This window comes from Castor canadensis, chromosome 5 (assembly GCF_047511655.1).
Source record: "Castor canadensis chromosome 5, mCasCan1.hap1v2, whole genome shotgun sequence".
NCBI classification, from domain to species: domain Eukaryota; kingdom Metazoa; phylum Chordata; class Mammalia; order Rodentia; family Castoridae; genus Castor; species Castor canadensis.
Genome location: NC_133390.1, coordinates 89,574,268 through 89,591,683, shown reverse-complemented (window position 1 = coordinate 89,591,683; position 17,416 = coordinate 89,574,268). Strand labels below are relative to the sequence as shown.

Below are 17,416 nucleotides of genomic sequence, written 5' to 3'. Positions count from 1 at the left end.
CAATGGTAATACTCTAATTGTTTGGAAATACCACCTCTGAAATTGATTGCCCTATGTAACAGCAATTGATTGGTAAGTGTACTTTATAAGCATTGTTTTTTTTTTACTAGTGCAATCTCATAAAAATCACCATGTTTATGTGCCTTCCCATTACAATGGTCAAATGTCAATTTAAAACATTTTGAATAGCAAAAGGCCAGATTTTGGCAGAAGTAACCTGCCCATGAATCAAACCCAGAACAGAAACCACACTTAGGAAAATCCTGTGTGATTTTGTTATTATATGAAATGGGGAAGCTGAGGGAGCAATTGAGAAGATTTATTTTAGCCCTAATTTACAACAAGAAAGATATGATTATAGCTATGAAAATGATATTTTTGAAGAATTTATAATACAGGAAAATGATAATGTATAAGGTTATTTGAAAAAAACTAGCAGAATCTGAGTATATATGTAGTATGATTTCAATGAAGGAAAACCATATCTATATCTATCTATGTATCTGTCTATCATCTATTATATATAGAGAGATAGATATAGATATATTGGAGAAAGTACAACAAAGTAATAGCAATGGTTATATTTGGGATATGCTTTTGGGTCATTTTTGTTTTAAAAAATATATATATATACACACATATATATGAGTTTTATATATATATATACACATATATATGAGTTGCATGTATATATGTGTGTATATATATATATATATATATATATATATATATATATGGTTGCTTATATTTTTACCATGAGTGTGTCTAATTTTAATAACAGGAAGGAAAGTGCATATATTATTTTAAAAAATTGGAAGATTTTTCCCTATCTTCAAAGTTTGTAAGAAGTAACAATTATTTTGATAGCTATCATGGTAACCCATTTTTGATTGTGTGTGTGTGTGTGTGTGTGTGTGTGTGTGTGTGTGTGTGTGTGTGTTGGGGGGGGAAGAGAGAGGAAGAAGAAGAAAGAAGAAGAGGGAAGAAGAAGAAGAATTTTTAACATGTCACTATTCTCCAGAATTTTAGAATTGGGTTCCCACATTGACAAACAATTTCAAGATGAAATATGCCAATACATTTTGGATGGAATTAATCTACTTCTTTGAACGTATGAAAGAAGAAGGGAAGGAAGAAGTTCCCATCTGTGTAAGAGGGAATCTACCTCTTGTACTGTCAGAAGATGAAGTGAGTTAATAAACCAGATAAATTAGTCCCTGCCATTTAAGAAATGTTAGCTATTATTACTGAATTAACAGGAGCTGCTATTGGTTTCTAACTTACACTTTGAATCTAATAATTTCCTTTTTTTCCCTTCTAGGAAATTTAATTTTTCCTTGTTAATTTTCAGAAAAAATCTTTAATTTGCAAATAAAGCTGATCTGCCAAGGAATTTGCAAATGAGGGCTGGACACATTTATGCAGAGGCACTCTTGAAGGGAAAAAGGGCATGTTGTCATCTATCTCTCTCATAGCCCAGTCACCATCAGAGATCAAGAAGAGCAGAGTTTTAAAGGGCTCTTGAACTACTAGACTTTCACTGTGTGCTCTGTGGGATTACCTCACAAGGCTTAACCCTTGCTTCAAGGCTATTAGCATTGTCCTCAGCTCTGAGACATGGGCTGGGCTTTTGGAAAATAAAAGTAAACAGAATACACTTGATGGCCTGCATGATAGCAAGAGTTACTACCTTCATTATGCATTTATTTCTTTTTTTCCAATTGCACATATTTCTGAACATTTCTATTACACACAAGAAAAGTTTGAATTCTTTGTTTCAGTATTATTAACCCAAACAATATTCATTGGATATGCACTGTACAAGTTTCTATGATTCCCAGATACAAAGACAACTTACAGGTTCAGTGTAGGAGAAACTCACAACTTCAGTGGGAAAGTAAACAAGGAAAGAGATAATTAAAATATTCTGTAATGTGATGAAGAGCACTGTTCATTACCTAAGTTCCAGTCACTCAGTGGACTGAGTGAGGCTGGTGAATTATCCTGTACTTAAATGGAATCACTGGCATATTGCAGCAATGCAATCAGTGAACACATATTTATCACGCTCCTAATATGTACATGGGGTTTTAAAGGAAATATAAAATATGAACAAATGGATAAAAGTAGATCCTGGTCTCAAAGAACAATCTGGTGTGATGGAGTTCACCATGCTGCAAAAGTAAAAAGTTCATATTGCTTGATATTTGGGGAAATATTAATGAAATCCAAATACAGTTAATAGTAATGAACCAAAGGATTGATGTTGGTACACTGGTCATGACGTCTGTACCATAGGAATGAGTTAGCAATATGGGAAGTTGAATGTAGGATTCTAAGGATTTAGATTCTAAGGATTTTAAGGATTCTAAGGATTTAGTTCAAGGATTTTGGAGTTATTAGGGGTGCCAAACAATCACCATGTTTTGTGCATTTGGAGCAGGAAGGTAAGGCTTCTGGAGTATGAAATAATAATGCAGTCTCCTTTCTGGGCTTCTGCCAGTTTTAACACTGCTTAGTTTCTTTTGACTATGTCCAAGGCACAGTAGTAGCACCACCTCCAGCCCCTCTATACCTTCCATTAATTCTGTCATCTACAATTCCATCACCTCCAAAACCTTTACTACTTCCACCACCTCCTCTATCTGTACCTCTATACCTCATCCATCACCTCCTCCACCAACTTCAATATCACTTGTACTCCCTATTCTACAATAGTCATCAATTTCACCACTTCCTCCATCTGTACCTCTATCACCATCTCTACCACCTCGTCCATCTGTACCTATACCACTACTACTATCACCTCCTCTATAAACACACATCACCTCCACCAATACCTCTACAATATTCATCAACTCTACCATCTCCACTACATTCCCCATCAGTATCTCTACCATTGTCTCCTCCAACAATTCCAACATCACCTCTACCCCACTACCATCACTATTGCCACTACCACATAAGCATAACAATAGAAGACTTCTAAAAAAGTAAATATCTTTAGGATAAACTCTGAAGATTTGAGAATGCAAAATGTGACAAGCCCTCTTAAATCAAGATTCATAGAGATGAAATCATTCATATCATTCATGCAAGAAATTCCCCCCTTACACTTATTAAAATGGAAGCTAGCTGACTATCCTTTTTTCCCATTAAGTTCCATGGGATTCAGATGCCAAACAAGGTATTCTGTCCTTTCCTACTTGGGTGCACAAGAGGCATTTAATCTTCTAATCCCTTCAAAATTGTGCATTTACACAAAGAATCTTCAAATCTGGTTACCCTGGAGATTCAACAAGAATTATGTAGTATAATTTGATCAACATGATAAATCCAAACCTCCAAACCATCATTTAACTTTGATAAGCAAGAGAAGTAGTTTATTTCTAATAAAACTGTCTACATACATTGGGATTGGCATTATAAATTCATTAACGTTCCCATACAAAATAAGAATTCATGGGAAACATACTACAAAGAAACAATGAAAAAGGTAAATTCTTTAAGTGGGCCAGAGAAACATCCAACATAGAATTGCCTCAAGGAGAGGATGTGGGCCTAGGCTAAAAGTTCTAAATTCCTTTCTTAGAGAGTTTCAAATTTATAGATGACACAGCTACATTTTATAAATACTCTCATACCTGCAACTGCTGCTTCCTACAGGGCATGAGACCGGGACTGGGCTGTGTTAAGCCATTAAGTCCCACTCTTAAATCTCTGCTGTAGATCAGTGCACAGTCACCTGTTTATTGCTTTAGAGGTTACGTTCTGATCTAGCAATTGTTAGAAGTGTTTTCTTTATAGGGATCATAAACCCCAATCCCTACAAGGATGGCCTGCCTAGTGGATGGCTCAGGAACAGGGGAAAAGTCTGCTCTCTGCTGTTGAAACTATACTCCAGTTGACTTGCTTGCATTTCAGTTCTTCTGGGGAATTCACGGCACCTAAGAAGTAGATTTCAGTCTCCTTGTTCTAAATATTAGACTTTCCACATGACCTTTGTTTTCATGGAGGTGGGAGTTCAAGGATAAGAATTTTATTGACTAGGCATCTTCTGAAATGAAAACACATGCAAAAGAAACCAGGAATGAACAGCTCTGAAAACCAGGGTTAATGCCTCTCCCAAGGGAAGGCTTCCTAAAGCAGTGGTTCTCACAGTGTGGTCTCTGGACCAGAAGAACCTGAATCCCTGAGAACTTGTCAGAAATGCAATTCCTTCCAACCACAAGCTAGGGAGTACTTTGTGTTCATGTCCTTAAAACCGTGAACTATAGCAAGGTTTAGAAGAGAGGAAGTAAAACACTTAGATTTGAGAACTAAAGCTTCAAAGGAAGCCTGAAGGAAGTGAGGCTGGGCTTCAGGTTGGTGCATGTGCCTTTTTGTGTTAACCACAGATGCATAATCTTTTAGGACTGGAGGAGACCCTTGACTTCACAGCCCACTTAGTACTTTTATTTATACAGGTGCGTAACAGGTCAAATGAGTTGACAGTTCACATTCCTAAACTTCCTCCGTTATGTGGCACCTACTATTTCAGCTCATGCTCACCAGCCATGAAGAGGTTACAGCTGCCCAGTAGTGGCCTGGATCCCTGCTGGATGACCAGGCGGGTTTAGATAGACCAGGTTTCTGTAGAGTGGTCTGAGAAGAGCAGCACTTGTTGACGCATACTGTGTGGAGAGAATAGCAAGCACTGACCCACAGAAAGCATGAATTAATATTGTTTTTATTAATCTACTGTTCTGTAAATGAGGCTGGAAAAAATAAAATGAGAATGATATAATGGCCAAATAATTCTTGAGTGCAAACCAGAAATGAGGGAAGACATTTATGGAAGGCATTGAGAGGCTTTCTATGTGAGGTGCTATGGGATCCATTCTGCCACCACTGTCAGGAAACATAACTAATCTATAATGTCCTTCAAACAGCATCTGACTGCTGTTTCCTTGAAATCATATTGCGCATAGATGGATCGTTTGGGGCTCCAGTTACGCACTAGATACAGAATACTCTACATAGTATTCATTTCCCTCCAAAGGAATAGGAACCTCATGCTCCATTGTGTTCTCCTGCATTTTTAGAGCAAACTAGAATTCCTTAAAAGCAACATGAATTCACTCCTCAGAGACTTACAGAATTTCCCCCTCATTTATTGAAGATTAAAGAATGCAATACATTAGTACAATCGTGTGGGCTTATCATTTTAGTCCAAAACAATTATCTCTTAGCACCCACGAAGAAATCAGTATTCCACAACAATGTTCGAGGTTTTAAGATTTAAAAAACAGAAAAGAAAAAATATTTAGTAAAGTTTTCTCTTCTCTCAAGTCACCTAATGAGTGCTTACTATGTGCCACCATTATGTTATGCTGGAGGCAGGAAAGCTGAATAAGATGTAATCAATGGGTCTGTGCTTTCAAGAAAATTAAAATAAAATAGTAGGGCTGACATAGTAGATGGAATACAGTGTGAAAGATGGCAAATGATGGAGGTATGGAAAAGGTGGGATACATAACTGAAAGAAGCATCTATTATTTATTATATGCCAAATTCTTTAGTAAGCATTTAAAAATTTGTTTACTTATTTATTTAATTGTGGTAAATATACAGGACGTAGTTCTAGTTTAGCCATTTTTAAGTGCACAGTTCAATGGCATCAAATACATTCACATTATTGTGCAATCACCATTGTTCAATTTTTACAACTTTTTCACCTTCCCAAACTAGAACTTTGTATCCATCAAAGAACTTCCCATTGCCCAAATTCTCTATGACTTTGACTTCACACAGGAAGAGCCATACAATGTGTGGAGTCAATCAGTATTTGACCTTTTGTGTCTGGCTTATTTCACTTAGCACAATGCTAGGGCAGGCATTCAACAAGCAGTACTTCACGCAATGTTCACCACAACTCTGTCAGGTTGGTACTGTTTCCCTTATTTTACAGCAGAAGCAACTGAGGGTTAAAGAAGTTGTTTGTTCAACAATCATAGTTAATAAGTAGCAAGGTGTGGATTTGAACCCAGTCTGTAGAGTATCAAAGCACAGGCTTCTAACTATAACATTAATTAATCTGTTAGGGAAGAATATAAAGTCAGTATTGTTACAAGTTTTTTAAGCCTACCTTTTTTGCTATAGCTTATACTAGCTGTAGGAAGAGGACATCAGTCCCTTTGAAAACAACTACATTCTTAATCAGCTACTTCAAAGAGAAGTCAGGAGGAAGAGGGTGAGAATCTAAAGTTCACTCTGCTTTTTCCACTTAGAGAAAAATGGTTGCTGTATGTTTGCTTATACTTTTCTAGTTTATTGAACCTTTCCATAAAGTGGCCACCTGACTGAAAACAACTGTGACAACTTTTTCTGCATCTGCTCCAAACAAGCAAGGGCCTCATTTTCTTCTGAGGGCTCTTTCTGGGCTGCTATTTCCTTTGTTTTAATTGTCTTCAGATCATTTTGTAGCTGCAGTCTGAGAAGCGCCACTCTGAACCTGGTGCACATTTCGTGGTGGTTCTGCAGTGGAACGTGTCAGAGCAACGACAGCAAGGCTGGGATCTGAAGAGGATAGGTGGAGCTGGAGCCTCTGTTTACCTCCTCTTTGCATATGCTCAAAATCCCAGCTCTGTGCAAGGTGGTTGCACTGATCCTACTCTGAGGGATGGACACTCTCCCTTTTTGATCTTTGGGTCCTCACCTGTCTCACTTTGACTCAGATTCTTTCTCTGTCCAAGCACATGAAACAAATGGTTCATTTCAAGGACTCTGCTTTCCCTGGGGGTGCACACACCAAGGACAGTAGACTGGGGCAAAGCTCACCTCTCTACTGAGGGTCCGATTACCTCACCCTGTCAAGGCCAACTGCCCCTTGATGGAACGGGGGACAGCATATGTGGTGATATGAGTTAGAACATTCAAAGGAAGTGGGCTTCGGGTTGATGTTTTCTTTCACTCTCCGCTCTGTCCTTTTATGTTAATTACAGCTGATATGACAGAAAGTGCATAATATTTTGGGACCAGGAAGCATGGGTTCTAATTCTTTCTCTGCTACTTGTGAGATGTATGTCCTTAAGCAATGTCTAATGTCCTCTGAACCTTACTTTCTTATCCATAAAATGGGCATAGTGATCATATCAAAGAACTTGCAAAAAGTAAGATACTACATGAGGACTGTTTTCTTAACTACATTTACTTTTAGAACCATATTAATTTTCTGCTTATGGTACATGAAGGTTTCTCTGGGTTTTGGAAATCTTTATATTAGGTCCGTGTGGTCATCAGCATTTATACTTCATGAGCAGTCATAATATTCCTGGTGTCCACCTTGGCATCGGGGAAACACATCATATTTTCTTTCAGTACAGAGATACCTAAGACAATACTTATTCCTTGCATAAATGAATGAATTGCTCATTTGTTGCACAATGAATCATATCTACTTCCTCATTTCCCAAAATGAAATCATCTAATGAATTGGATGCATGAAGATGAAAGGTGACTTTTAATTCATTTATTCCGAGTATTTAAATGTGTAACAATTAGCCCGTGTAAATTATTGTGAAGAGAACAAAAACTCATATTCAATTAGTCAAATGTTTTGCTACAGTATTTAGATATGGAAACTCAGTTTCTGCTCACTGGAAGCTAATTCTCTGGGAAGCTGAATTCTGTTAGCAATGTTTTTTCTATCACATGGTGGAGAATTACAATAAGACAGATGAGGTGGTGAGTGTTAAGCATGTGACATCTGTGGCCCACTGCTGTCATTATATTGGAGATAGAGAAACAAGACTGGAATTCTTAGATACTTAAGTCAAACAAAGGTCTCTTGAAGGGCTCAGTTACAATTCTCAATACAATGCTTAATTCTGCCAACTTGCGTCATCTCCTCTTTTTCCTCCTCATATCAACTGTTCAAATTCTCTGGGCAAAACAGAAGGAACTAAGACCCAGTAAGCTTCTTGCTAAAACTGGATACTTCAAATATTTAGAGCAAGGGATGTTTTTCTTTTTCTTTCTTTCTTTCCTTCTTCTTCCTTCCTTCCTTCCTTCCTTTGTTCCTCCTACTCTCCCTTTCCCCACCTCTCTCTCCCTCCCTCCATCCCTTCTCCCTTCCTTCTTTTCCTCTTTTTCTGCCAAGATGCTTACTTTCAAAACAAAGTTGCTAGAAGAATATGTCCTCCCAAAGAAACAGAAATGACTGCAAAAGTTTGTAAACTTATATTGCACTCAAATTACTGTTGGAGCCATGATCCCAAAGACTTCTTTTTCAATTAGAAATAGATAGGTATGGAGCCATTACAAATTTTAGGGAGCAGAGAGAACACATCAGACATTTTAGAAGTGTGTCCATAGAGGTTTCTGTTGAGAGAGCAACAGTTAACTCAGATGATAGAGGACTGCTACCTTCAGAGACAAGTGAAAGGCAGGACGCTTATACTTAGTCCTGTCTTCAAAGAAGGGAGCTTTGTTCAACAAGAATCATAAGGCTCTGTGGTCTTCACCAGAAGGGACTTGAACTAAAGTCTCAAGTGTGGAGACTTTAGTTCAAATCCAGTCGTGGACACTTGGGAGTTCACTTAATTTATCAGCATTAATAGCTCATCATTTGTTATAATGGGGATAAATGGCTATCTTACAAGTCTAAGAATTAAATGAAATGCTAGAGAAGGGCATATAACAAGAGCTTAGTGAATACCAATTTCCCTTGCCCATCATTGCCTCTTTCTTTAGTTCAATACGCATTCATCTTATAAAATGAACTATGCTCCTTAAAATGACCTTATCATATGTTACTGCTATTGAGTTTGTAAAGCAATTCTTGTAAATCTCATAAGGCTCAATTTGTGCCCATTTTGAGGTACTTTGAGCAGTTTCTATCGTTCAAGGAGGGAGCAAAAACATTTACACACTGAAGAGTGCCCCCCATAACAATCTGCAAGCTCCATTTCTAAACACACAGAAACAGAAGCCCACTGAAAGAAAGCAAAATGCAAGATTGCAAAATGCACAGCTTCAGATCTCTTAAGCTCCCCCTCTATGACTGCTTCACAATGCAAGGTTGCCTTTTAATATGTTTATTTCTTGATATCATGCTGTACTCCTGATCCCCACATCATATTTAAAATCAGAAAGCTACAGAATGCTTGCCCTCAGAACACCTCCTGATACCCAGTCTGCTTTGGACACCACAGAATAAAAACTGGAAGCCAGTTTCAACTGGTTCTCTTGTGGTTTAACTGCAGTTCTCGTATCACATCTCCAGTACCCAGGAAGGGACTGAAAGAATGGGGATTCTCACCTTGCTCTTTTTTGGCATAGTTGGGGCAACATTAAATGTCCTAAAACTTGAGCATCAGCACAGCAGGGCTTGGATAGATTTCCTGAGTGATGACTCAAGTTTCTGAGTAGTATCCTTACTCAGGGAAGACACGTGGAACAGTCATTAAGAGCACAGACTTTAATTCCTGGCTAATGTCCTCTCTGTGTCACTTGAGATCCTGTGTCCTAGAACAACTTACTTAATCTAAGTCTTCATCTTTTATTCAGGGTTATGGCAGCTACCTCTTAAAGTTATGGTAAGTTCCTACCATGGTGCCAGACTATCTGATAAGACTGTAGCCCTCATGTAAGTTCTGCATTTGGACAGCTCCCAGAGTGTCTAGCACCTGGCATGGCATCTTCTAGGAGCTCAAAACTACTTGACATAATTGGACCTTCATCCCCAGGAAGAAATCTTCCCTTTGGAGTGCTGCAGGTAGTTGTTCAGCCACACCATGGCTGTGTCATAACTGCCACTTTCTTTTACTTCCTCTCATCAGTCTCCGTTATGCCACACAAGGTCACAGTGTATTTTCTGCCTCTTCTATGTGGTTGCAGACTGGAAATGCAGGACTGCTCTTTTTCAAAGTTGGCCAAAAAGGAGGGAGGGTGGCTAAAAGCTGGTGGCCCTGAATCCAATTTGAGTGTATAGACAGATGTATAATGTTGACCTGAAATGTGGAAAGGTTTTTTTTTTTTAATCTGAATGTTCTAGGAGTATTCATTCTTTATTTCCCACTGCCTCATTCTTGCTTTGCACTTAAGCCAGCTTCACTCTGCTGTGTGATCGCGTCCATCAACCCCAGCCTCATCTAAGCTCTGATTTTGTGACCCATGGTAAGTGGAAAGAGAACATGTTTTTGAAATCAGAATGATTTGATTGGACTGAATCCATGCTCTGCTGGCTGTATAAAACAGGTGAGAGAACTAACCTATGTGAATCAGTTTCCTCAGTTGGTAGATGGATGCTTACATCTGCCTTCCAAGACTGTTGCAAAGATTAAAGGAAATAAAAAGCCCAGAACTGGGCTAGGTCACAGATGAGGGACTGGCCAGCAATCCTCATCTCCCAGTTGAAATTCTGTGTTTATTACAGATCAAATGAATAAAACTACTAGAGATGGAGAGGCCATCTCTGAAGAAGTTATGATAGAAGTGAGGATGAGAGCAAGAGAAAAAGAAGAGGAAGATAAAGCAACCAACTCACAAAGCACACATGTACTCTTACCTTGGAGTAGAGTGAGTAACAGGACTTCAGTGAGTCTGAGTAAGAACCCAGGAGCTAGAGGCTCTCCCATCAGTACAGCACACAACTACAAGCCAGGAAAGCTTTCCATTAGTGCAGGCAATTTTTCCCAGAACAGGCTCTCCTGAACTTCAAGGGACTACCTCTCAACAGTATCAAATAGAGCTGCAATCTACATGGATTTTTGCACAGACAAAATGAGGAGAATCAATGAGCAATATCTGATGTGTATTATTAACTCTGTGGGCCTTTTGGTAGCTGTGGGTATGTATTGAGCGGTCTGGATGCAAGGGTTTTCACAGTAAATGAGACATGGACCCCCTACTTGAGTAATTTTCAATTGAACAGAGGCTCTCACATATTAACAAACAGGGAGATACGGCAAATCCCTTATTGAAGCATTGAGGGAGTGTGCCCATCTGAGAACCTGGTAATGGCCATTCTGAAGCCCACAGACTATGTCTATTCATCTATTAGAAGCAGGATGAAAATACCTAAGCATTAAAAGTGCTGCAAAAGACCTTAATCACATCTTTAAGCTTGAAAGATAGAAAGCACGATGATGACTAGAGTTACCATTAATATATCAATAACTGTACTTTATAGTATAATAAAAATTATAATTAATATCAGTTATAAATCTAGTATTGTGCCAAGGATGTACTATTTCAAATCCCACATCAACTGTAGAGGCAGACATGATTCCTTGGCTCATTTTTTAGCAGAAGAAAAGAGCATTAGGGTTGTTAAGGGATTTGTCCACAATCACAGCTAGGAAGCTGTAGAGTTAGGGTTAAACCCAGGTCTTTTTCTATTACAGTAGTAGAATGACCCAAGCTTGCTCTACTACAGAAGCCTGACACTCCAAAACAAAGCAGAAGCAATATAAGAATAGTAGTTATACAAAGTAAATAGCATTCCTTACTTTAGTTTCCAATTTTTTAAAAAAAATAACATATTTTAAATGTTATAATCAAAAGTTATTTTTAAAAGGGAAAAAGCAAATGGTAAGAATGGAGACTAGAACCATTATTTAGGAAACTGAGATTAATAATATGTTTAACACATTAGTATCCAGGAATAAATAAAAATATGTATGACTTTCCTCAATTATAAATAAATTTCATCGATTTATCTTTCAGAGCAGGGGACCTGGAGGCTCAGTCCACATTTTCATGTTATAGTCTTTGCCTCTGAGTTACACATTTCCTAAGTTTATTAAGTGATCAACCATCACAAAATAGGTAGCAAACAGAATGCTGACATGATCCTTATTTAGCAAGTTGTCTCCCTACCTGTAAGATTTTACTTTCTATTTGGTATTTATACAAAGTGTCTGCCAAAAGCAGCTTGGTTTCCCGCTCTCCTGTTTGACTGCGGTCAGCAAGGTGAGAAATTATAAGGGGGAAACGAGAATTTGGAAATGAACACTGACAGAGTTGTCATCTGACCAGGGAAGATGGATGAGGAGACAAATAGGAATGCAGCACAGAAGAAACACAATTAAACGAACAGAGCCAAAGAGTCAGCGCTCAGCAGAATTTTCTCCCTGCAGGAGTTACCAGTTTTATCCTGCAAAATTATGAATGATAATATCACTTTCAGAATGGGGTAGGCGCCTGGTATATTTCTTCCACTCACCCCAATCTCTGATCCCCACCACCCACTAAAAAAGTCAAACCAATGTACCAGAAAAACAAAAAGACTGCCTTTCTCAGATTTTTTTCCCTCTGTGGAAGCAATGGACTCATTTACTAATCTGAAGCCTCCAAAGCTATTAATGTTCATTGTTAAAATGCAATTTTAACACAATATATAAACTGGCAACTAGGAAGTTTTTCAGAGCATTTTTGCTGATGTTGATTTTAAACACAGGCAATCAGTATGTCTTCAAGCATGGGAAGAGACTTTAATAATATTTAATTAAAGGCCACATCAACAGTACACAATCCTATGGCTAGCTTTCCTGGTTATAATTTTACTGTGTCTCTTCTATTTCGATGAAGTGCATGACTCTATTTGTGGCTGAGGTTTGGAACAGAATTATTTCTAGTCGATTGTACAGGTCTTTCTCATTATCTTTTACTTTTACTTAGTGTCGCAATATTTAATTTTTAAAAACTGTTTTTGGAGAACTAATGAATGGAAAAGTGCAGAACTGAAGAGAACAAAAAGTAGTTTTAAAAGAATCACTTGTTATTCCAGCTGATTATCAAAGATAATTACTGTTAATATTTTAGAATGTTTCCTTAGAGGGTTTTTGTGTGTTTTGTGATACTGGGTCTGAACTTGGGGTCTTATACTTGCTATCACTTTAACCACTCCGCCAACACTTTTTTGTGTTGTGCATTTTTGAGATAAAGTCTTGTGAATTATTTGCGTGGGCTGGCCTCAAACTACAATCCTCCTGATCCCTGTCTCCCAAGTAGCTAGGATTATAGACATGAGCCATTGGCGCCTGGTGTTTTTAATGCAGTTGGAGCTCTCCAAATTTTTGTCTTGTCTTTGTTTTCTACATAATACTTTGTGAGCATTTTTTTCCTGTCAATATAAACTCTATCAGCATGATTTTAAATTGTGTGTCGCATTACATAATACGTATGCACTAGAAATTATTTCCCTTTTTAAAAAGAATAAAATTTACAGCCCTTCTCCTTCTTTTCATTCTTTTCTTTGCTTTTTTTTGGCGTGCTAGGCAAGTACTCTGCCACTGAACTAAACCCAGTCCCTAGTATTTCTTTTATATAAAACATTTAATAGAACTACATACAAAATCACCTGTGTTAACAATGCATTGCTGCACAGAGCTGGAAGTAACATATTTTCTTCCCAAGTGCAAACAAAGAAGATGCTACCTTCCTCATGCAAAATGAGACCTACCAGACCCTCAAAGGTAGAAGGAAGTAGGAGCCTTGTCCAACAAGCAGGTGAAGTCTGAAACCATCCTGTGATCATGGACAAGTCACCTAGAGGGACAGGCATTTGTTTAAAATCCACTCTAAGCCAGAGAATGGTAGTGTTGGAATATAAAAATGAATAAAATGAAGTTTCCACTTGCAAAGCCCAAACAACTGGGTTCACTGCAGTTCCTCTGGAACTCTGTTTCTCAATTTGGTCAAGACCTTGACACCTCACCTACCACTTACCAGCCTCCCTCCCAGAACCACTAGCCTTTTCAGAATGTCTGCTGTAAATACACTGGTCTCTCCATACCACGAAATTGTGGTTGAAAGACACTGACTTCCTGAAACCCTACTGCCACCTAAGCTTGGTCGGTGACGTGCACTATACTGATGGCTTCTTAGGGCTCAAGCCAGCTTTCAGCACTTTTCCTTTGCCCTTGCTGTTGTGAGGAATGTCTCTAAATGACCCACCCTTACCCTCAGTGATAGGGGTATTGGGAGGTATGAGGGAGAGGGGCTCACCTCAACTCAGGCTGAAAATTACAGAATTTTGGAATTAGGAATTATGGAATTAGGAATTTGGAATTATGGAATTATGGGATTAGGAAAGCTGTCCCATGAAAAGCAAGAGAGCAAACTGCCTCTGTGATAGACAGAGCAGGAGACTCAAAGACCAATGCACATTAATGCATCATGGAAGTGGAAGAGCTAACAGGGAAGACCATGATCAACTTGCATGAATTCATTGAAAAAGAAAATGTTCGATAACTGATAAAGCTAAAAGTTGGGAAGGTAATCAAAATAGCCCCGAAAGTGAAATATTTTGCTCAGGGAACTCCCTTTATCTACCATAGTCTTCTGGGAGAAGGACAAATTGCATTAACTCCTGCACTTCCCAATATTGTTAATTCTGTAAGTTCCAGGAAGAGTGGGAGGACTCTGGCCTCTGGTGACTGCTGCTTCTTGAGTCCTCAAGAGATTTGGACACCTTCACTATTCAAGTTCTACAAGGGCAAGCCTAGACTTAAATGAGAGTGGAAACAAAAAAACCCTGCTATAAATAAAGCAGCTTTGAGCATCTAGAATGGAAGCAAAGCCAGTGAAATAAGCCATTTTATTTTTCTAGTACCATTTATCTTTAGTCCAATTATGAGTAAAATATAGACATATCTGTGTGCAAACTAGGAAACAGGACAGCACATTCTTCATTTTCATTTGTGTCTTGTGTTTCAAGGGACTCCTTTGCCTAGTCTGTTCCATAATTCAGACCTCACCTTCTTCAAGAGTCACTAGGAAGGAAGTGGCAAGTGGCAGGAGGTGACTGCAGGAGCTTTGTTTTCACCTATCCCTACCATTCTCTTTGCTTTCTGTGACTTTTTTGTTGTTTGTTTGTTTGTAAGTTAAAGAAAAGTTTTCATTAAATTCCTTTGGATACTAGGAACTGTGAGGTGACTACTGGCTGTATCTTTGAATTAAGCAAAATGCAGTACAGTTCCATTTTGTAGGTGCTCAACAATGTGAATTCCTTTTACTTTCACTTCCTCCCCATTCTTGTCAGAAAGTGACTAGCCCAGGGGCTGGGAGTGTAGCTCAGAAGGGGTACAGCACTTGTTTAGCATGTGTGAGGCCCTAGGTTCAAACCTCAGCACCAAAAGAAAAGAAGTGACTACATTGGACAGTTGACCCACTCAACTCTAATCTCACCTACAGTGGTTACGTGTCAGTTTAAAGTGACCTCTGCAGAAAGTGTTCACCTAAATTTCCCTGAGCCCCTTCTTTTCCTGACTCCTGTCCTCCCATCTGGCCTCATCACGAACTTTTGAATCTATTTTTTTGGATTATTTTTCCTTTCTGATTAGACTGAAAATTTCCAAGAAGCTGGTTCAAGCCTGCTGTGATGTCACAGAAGCAGCTTTCTAAATAAGGAAGGATAATAAGAATTTACTTGCAGTTACTAACCTTTGACCTGAGTGTAGCCTGAAATAATTGTTGCAAAGACAACTTACTAATGGAGCCCTAATTTCCTTCAAAACTCTACAGAGTGCTTCTAAATGTCAGCTTACTTTGTGAAAGAAAGTCCTCCTTTTCTTTGGCACTGTGCTAAAGCTAATTGGGTTTCTTTGTGTTATGATAGACTCATGAATTCAGTATGCATTATGAATTTTGCATGTTTTTCATTTTTAAAAAAATTAATGAAGGCTCAGGTGTTGATCAAATTTATTAGGGAGGACTTTTTGTTGTTTTAGGGGAGAAATACTACACGTTGTTCTTACTTGGACATGTAATTTCTTGACTACTAAATAAAGTCTAGAAGTCTCAATATAAACTTTGCTTATTCAGAAAAAAAATGCATTCATTCAAAAAAATAAATAAATACACAACAAAACCCACTGAATCAGGAGAGATGAAAAAAGCTAATGGTATGTCTTTAGAAGTATGTTTTATAATCTTTTTGAGACAGTTGGAAAACATGAGTACTTTAATCACTCAAAAAGATATCTCATTCCCAAAAGCAAGTGACACTTTGCTATCCTCCCCAAGTACTGCTGACGTAAAAGTGAAAGTAATCATGGATGTGTTCATTTTTCTACAGGGTATTTCATTTCTAAATTGCTCTTTAACACAAGAAGGTGATTCATAACCCTAGGGCATTAGTGGCTTCCTTACAGATGATACCATCTTGGATTTATTCACAGGAAGTAATCCTCTTGAGTGGTTCTGATGCTTATTTTTATAGTTTTCTTTAAGAAATTCTTCCAGAATTCTTGTGAGATGGAAAAATATTATCACTTTGCCAATAGGTTTAGAGATTTGTTCAAGGTCAAATAAAAAGTAATGAGCACAGTCAGTGAACTTGAATCCTAACATCCTTGATTGTATTTTAGCATGGCCTTGAGGATTCTGGTAACTTTTTATACCCCTGGTTCTGTATTGCTTTAAGAGTTTGCATTTTAGTACCCTAGGAAAAGTTTTTAAAATCTGGAATACTTATAAAACTATATATTCAAAGATAAATTCACAATTATTTCTATCATTGTCTTTCAATATGAAGCAGTTACAGAATTTATTTTTATAACCCTTCAAGCTGTACCCACTTCAAATAATTTGCCTAGACTACACTATCAGGTTTTTAGGGTATCTATCTATTTATCTATCTATCTATCATCTATCCATCTATTTTTGGTGGCAGTAGGGTTTTAATTCAGGACGTATTCTACCACTTGAACTATACTTCCAGTCCCTTTTGCTTTCATTATTTGCAATAGGGTCTGATGGGGCTTTTTGCCTGGGGCAAGCTTATGTTTCAACCCTCCTATTTATGCCTCCCAAGTAGCTTGGCTGATGGGCTTATACCAGTGGCCTGGCTCTTACTGGGTGAGATGGGGTCTGGCTAATGTTTTGCCCAGGTTGGCCTTGAACCTTGATCCTCCTGAGTAACTGGGATTACAGATATAAGCCACCAAGCCTGGCTACGGTCTCTAAAAATATGGCCTCAGAATACCTTAGCAGATCTATACTTCTGCCACCTCAATGAATATGGCACCAAAATAAATAATCTCCCAAAGTACTTGTGGCTCTGACAATATTTCATCAGTTTCCTTTCTTAGCAAACTTTAGAATTCATGCAAACTAAACTGAAATTATGTAAATCCCTGTTTGTGGTTTGGCTCTGGTCAGCCTCAGGAAGCATGAATATGGTCTAAACCTGATGTATATGGAGCCCTGTGATGTGCATGGGCCATTTCTAATGGGGCTTAAAGGTATAGCAGGGATAGGAAAAGATTATACTCTACAAGTTCCCACCAACATCATGCATAATCCATGGAGGGTACATGAGCTCCTTGTAATTCCCTTTTTTTGTTTTTTTAATTTGAAAAGTTGAATCCTGAAAGAAGGGAAAAATCTTGATAGACACCACAAAAGCCAAGGGAAAAATGCCGAAGGA

At 38.1% G+C, this 17,416-nt stretch overlaps 1 protein-coding gene across 23 annotated transcripts in view; it reads right to left on the bottom strand.

Moving 5' to 3' along the window:
- Pex5l (peroxisomal biogenesis factor 5 like) overlaps window positions 1-17,416 on the bottom strand; it is a 233,590-nt gene that overhangs the window by 140,900 nt on the left and 75,274 nt on the right. For 3 of the 23 annotated variants that reach the window (XM_074073704.1, XM_074073710.1, XM_074073706.1), the window contains exon 3: window positions 10,550-10,634. The exons of the other annotated variants lie outside the window; for them this stretch is intronic. The gene's annotated coding sequence lies outside the window, so the exon portion shown is untranslated. The remainder of the gene's footprint in view (window positions 1-10,549; window positions 10,635-17,416) is intronic. 23 annotated transcript variants of the gene reach the window in all.